Source organism: Astyanax mexicanus, chromosome 6 (assembly GCF_023375975.1).
Source record: "Astyanax mexicanus isolate ESR-SI-001 chromosome 6, AstMex3_surface, whole genome shotgun sequence".
Classification (NCBI taxonomy): Eukaryota; Metazoa; Chordata; class Actinopteri; order Characiformes; family Acestrorhamphidae; genus Astyanax; species Astyanax mexicanus.
This window is the reverse complement of record NC_064413.1, coordinates 37,645,230-37,651,333: the sequence shown is the minus strand read 5'-3', so window position 1 is coordinate 37,651,333 and position 6,104 is coordinate 37,645,230.

The window sequence follows — 6,104 nt, the reverse complement described above, 5'->3', positions numbered from 1 at the left end:
TGAAAGTGGATTAAGCTGTTCTTCTCACCACATGCTGGCTTCAACAGGAATATTTTTAGATGGGAGGGAGATTTGACACCACATTAGTCAATGGGAGCCGGAAAGTCAGTCCTCCACTATTAGATTGGGGGAGTGATGTGAGTGGGCAGCAGCCACATTAGCGCTCACTGGATTCTGAAGAGGACTACAGCTCTAGGCTTCACTGCAGTGCACAGACCTCGGGCCTATAAATACACAGTTCTGTCAACGCTGTTTAATACCAAAGACACGGTCCACAAGGCACAATTCTGCTTGCCTGAGAGAGTAGAAGATCAACATCACAGATAATTCAGATTTTCCTCCCTGTGGTTTCCTGCATTCATAACAGTTACATCATTCCTCTCATAGAAGGTGTTCGATTCTTTGTGGACAGATCAATTAACACAAAGTGCTCTTTGGGCTTTACACTAATATAAACCACAAAAAGCAACAGAGTCCATTTTGACAGATCTAATAGCCTAATAACAGTAAATTAAACACAGTAAAGCAGTAAAAGGATGTAACATCTCTCTGTCTCTCTCTTTCTTTCTCTCTCTCTCTCTCTCTCTGTCTGAAACACTATTGGTATTGGTTATGTCTTGTTATGTCTTGTACCCTAACATTACTCAAAGCACATTTCCTCTAAGCGATTAAGTGGCTAACAGTGGAGGAGTGTAGGAAATGGACTCCGCTGGGACATTATGGAGTCACTAAAAGTATTGTGCACCAGCAGTGTCCTGTAATGTTAGAGAATAATAAGGCACCGTGTAAACAAATATCAAATGGAAAGCCCATTCACGGGTGACTGTGCTATCAGTTTTCAGGAGGAGATGATGGAAAAAGTGATTGAAGGAGTGGGAGAAAGCTTTTTGAAAACGAGTAGCCGGAGGGCTTTCCTCTTCAGATTATGCCATTCCCCTTCATGCTTAAGGTCTGACATCAATTAGGCACAATTGAACAGTTGTTCTCAACTATTTTACTGTCTGAGCCAAATATCGCCGCTCTTTGTTCTGACATCCATGCACAGATTACTGACTTCAATCATCCATACTACACACAACTGAACTACAGTCCTTTAGAACTGACATCCAGACCACAGGCCTGTGTTGACCACCCAGTGTGGAAAAAGATGCGTGTGTGTGTTTGCTCTCTCTGGGATATATCTGTCTAATGGCTCAGTGTTTAACAGCACATGCAAAGCTGCAAAATCTTCAGATGTTAATCACATTGCAGATAAGAGAAAAGTGAGTACAATTTGGTGTTAGTTTAAATCAAACTGATTGTTTTATAAGTGTTGGCTTGACACATTGCCCACAGCATGTGAGTGCCCTATGCAGCAGGGTGTGTTTATACTTCTGCGTGAGTGTGTGTGTCCTCGTCTCTGCATCGCTCTGCAGTTTAAATTGCAAAGAAGAGAAGCTGCTGCTGTCTGCTTTGCACAACACGTAGTTACATTTCTAGGGAAGTGCACTTCAGCCTATGGCGTAGGTTTGACACCAATGTATAAAATGGCCTTAAGAAAAGAGGAAATTATTGAATTATTGAGCAAAAGTAGTTGCAAGTAATGTTTCTTAGTTACAAAAATATTTTGGCACAGATCGGGCTAACCTTGGGCAGACTGCACCAACTCCTTATTTCTGCATGTATTTCATATACACCATATGGACAAAAATATTGGGGCATGTTCTCATTTGATGTTTCTACTGAAATAAAGCGTATTAAAAAGTATTTAGTCTGCTTTCGCTGGAGTAAATGTCTCTACTGTCCAGAACAGGATTTCTGCTACACTTTGGAGCATTGCTGTGAGAAATTTACAGTTTTTCTTGGTCGTTTTGGAACGTTTTTCACATCAGAATTGAATTTCTCAAAACCAGTTGTTCAATCTGCACATCATCTAGTCACTTGTGCACACCACAGAAGCCATTTCTCATTTATCTTATACAAACAGAAAATGATTCTGTACAACTGTCCGCTGTTTCCCAAATTATCAATTGCTTTTGTTATGAGGGGCATGAACTAGGGATTTTAAGTAAAGTATGAGCATTAGCTGCTCATCTATTATGTGTTGCTGTTTGTACAAGCTGTATTGAGAAATGTCCACACTGTGGTGCAAATATTATTTCTGTTTCGAGAAATGCGTCTAAGTGACTGAGAAAAACTGTAATCAGAAATGAGTGCAACGTCTAGCAGCTGGAAGCATTTAACAGAGGGTTTTCACATTTGCACATCTGTTGTATTTTAATTTGTATGTCATGTACCTGAATTTTTTTTTAGATTTACCGATTTGTAACATTATCACAAAAATCTGTTTCTCACGAATACCTACCTAAAAATAGTACAGATTTTAGTATATAAGATTCGTCATTTGTGATGAGATACCATGATACCATGACCACAGTATCTATGATCATCACTGGGCAAGTTTATCTCTCTATTTACCTCTATTTAAATGTTAACATCTGATGTTTATGTAGATTTCTGCTTCAGCTTGTGCATGAGTTTAAAGAGCATGATAGCATGTTGTTTGTCCAGAATCCTCCTACATTTTTTGGACACTCCCGTCACTCAGGGATACCAATGTTATTTTATTTGCTCTGCTTCCTCCTCCAATTCTCAGTCTGATGATCCCTTGGACCTTCTTGCTCCTTGTGTTTGGCAGAATGTCTTCAGTTATATAATCAAACAGCAAACAGTAATAGACAATGAGTCTTTTTCATGTAGATTCTAATATCTACATTAACACAACCTTTCACATTTACAAAAAAAAAGCAAAAAAGTAGCCTACAGAAATCTTCAGATTTTTTTTTGACATATTTTAATTTTTGATATATTTTCAATAATGTGCAAAATATAATTAAAAGAAATAAAATCTTTTTTTTAGGAAAAGAAAAACTGTATAATGCTACCTAAAATTTGAAACATCAGCTGCAGAGGGTCAGAACATTTTAGAGGAGCCTGTCTTATTTAAACCACGAACATTCAGACTACATCCCAGTAGCTTACTCCATACTAGTACTATAATGTATATATTATATTCTAATTTAATCATGTGGGTTTGGCAGGTTAGTACACAAAATATTTGCATTATAACCTGTTCTTTACAAACATAAAGAGTTCTACAGCTATTTTTCTATTAATTATTTATTTATGCATTTATTTAATAACTCTAAATTGCACATTATTTTGGCACAAAAACCCGCCAAAAGAATTTTATCGTAAATGAGAAGTCCAATCATGTATTTTATTCTCCAAATATTTTTTTCCACCGCTCTACATTCTTTCTTGCTTCACAAAAAAGGAAAAGCTGAGCACATGTTTAACTTCCTAAAATTTTCTCTATTATTTCAGTAAATTTTAGGAGTTAAAGGTACTAGATCTATCCACAATGCAGTGCATTGCTGGTTTCTGTAAGACCTCCCTCAAAAATGAAGTCTGAGTCCTGAAGCAGCAGAGGGAGGCAGAGTGGTTCTGCCGGCTACAGAAAGAGAGAAAAGAGAAGGAGAGATAGCTGAAGCAGATGAACAAGGAGATAAAGACGGTTGAAAAGGAGGAGTAAAAGCTAAGGAAGAGGAGAAAGCAGTGAGTAGAGGAGAAAAAGAAGCAGGAGGAAGATGAAAGAGACTGGTGGAGGAGAAGGATGAAGCTTCAAACACTCAGAGAGCTAAGAGTTGTGAATGGAAAGAAGCAGGAGAGTGAGAGAGTGTTGAACAACGTCCTGAATAACCAGTTTTACATGGAGCGAGAGAGAGAGAGAGACTGCTCATCCTTCATCAGATCCAGAGAGGGAGATACAGGAAATGGAGAGAAGCCTGATAAAGAGAGAGAGAGAGAGAAGAAGACAGAAAGAAATAAAGGGGAAAATGCTGGAAGAAGAACAAGAGAAAATGAGAGAAGAAGTGATGAAGGAGCAGAATATGAAGCAGGTGGAATGAGAGTTAAGAGAGAAAAAAGAAGAAGTAGAGAGAGATAAGAAAGGGGTTGCAGAGAAATGGAAAGGAAATGGAGAGAAAGCTAGAGGAGATAAAGAAGAAGATAACAGGAGGAGAGATAGAAAGATATGGAGAGAGAAGATGAGAGAAAAAAAGAAATAGAAAGACAGCAGGAGGAGAGGATGAGAGTGATAGAGAGACAGCATGAGGAGTAACTTAGGGAAATACAGGGATTGAGAGAGAGCCGGAGAGAATGAAGAGAAAGCTAGAAGAGATAAAGAAACAAATAAAAAAGGGAAACCAAAAGGTGAGAAAGAAAGATATGGAGAGAGAATGGGAGAAGAGGAAAAGAGAAAAGAGAAAAGAAGAGGAAGGAGAAAATGAGAGCGATAAAGAAACAGAAGAACAAGACAGAAAGAAAGAGAGACGGAGGGAGGTAGCAAGAGAACAGAAGAAGAAGAGAGGAATTAACAGAAAGCAGGAGAGATAGAAAGAGGACAGAACAAAAGAGGAAAATGACTGACAGATGCAGGAGAAGAAGGAAGAGAAGGATGAGTGAAGGTCCAGAGGATACAGGAGGCCCGTCAGAAACACATGAACAGGGAGATGCAGAGAAAGAGATTCATTTCATTCTCCACCTGTTTAGGATGAAGGAAGAGGGGTCTCAGCGCAGCGGCTTCAGAGGCAACAGGAGAACTGCTGTAAAAAAATAAACAAATAGTATATTTTAAGTTTCCCTGACTAGAAGTTAATATATTTTTTAAATATGTTTTAGCCCTTTCCATTCACCAAGACTCACTTGTGTGCTCCTTCTAGCATTTTGCAGTAATTTTGTGATATAACATGGAGAATTTTTTTTTTATTAAAGCTATAAAAAACAACCATCTTGAAAACCAAAATAAAACATAAAAAAACAGCAACAAAAAACACACAAAATCTCAAAAGAAAGAAGCAAGTAAGAAAAATTGTGCCACAAAAATCCCAATAATATATATATATATATATATATATATATATATATATATATATATATATATATATATATATATATATATATATATATAACAAATATGCAACCATATTAACACGTGAAAACATAAGAACGACCCACCACAGCAATTTCTGAAAGGATTTTTTTTTTATTGAATTGTAATGTTTCAAACCCTTTAAGGATTTACTTTTTTTAATTCCAACACGGGCTCATTAACTTAAAATTGTTTCCAACTATATTTTAAGGGCATACTTTATGAATAATAAGTTTGATAGTAAAAGATTCCATAGATTGAAATAGAGAATTATTTCAAATATAATTAATATATATTGGCTTACCATTTTCCCTAAACTCCAAAATATATCTACCCAAAAGGAAAAGGTATAAACAAATTAAAAAATAAATTATTAAATGACTCTCTGGATTTTTTACAGAAGCTGCAACTATCAGAGTTAGTTAACAAATCCACTTACTTTGGCATTAACTGTTAATGTGTTATATGAGGGATATATTAATAGTATCATAATAACATCTCATAAAATATATTGTTACTAATGACAAATATATGCGGCCAGGCCCAAGTCAAAGGACTCCTTATGTTGAAACTGTAGGTGGGTAATAAGTGGGTAGGCTCGCACCGGTTATGGCCTCGTTGTTCAGATCACACGATCGTTACGCCCCGCGGACTGGCCTGCTTCTGTTACTGCAGCCTGCGTATGATTTATAGATCAGAGGGAATACATGCGGTCAGGGTGAATTCACACGCTTCGTGATTTACAGGTTAAGCGCTTAGAGCTCATAGACAGTTTCCTTTGAATACGGTATGATAAACTTCACTCTGTGCTACCATGGCTTTATTTTTTTATTATTAATTTCCAAAAACACATATTTATAGAGGGGCCAAGTATTATTTTACACCAACACCATGTTCACTTGAATGTAATTTTAAAAAGCACCTACACAGTAAAATGAGTGACTGGACGGGGCACATCAGAGGGCCAATCAGATTTCAGCTAGGGCCCCTGTGGCCCCTCCCCTTTGGAGCTGTTGACCTCCCACTCTCTGGAGGTGCTCCAGTCTGCAGCTATACATACATACAGAACATTCATCAACTAACAAATTTAACATTAATATACTTTATATATAAATTGTATAAACTTCATATA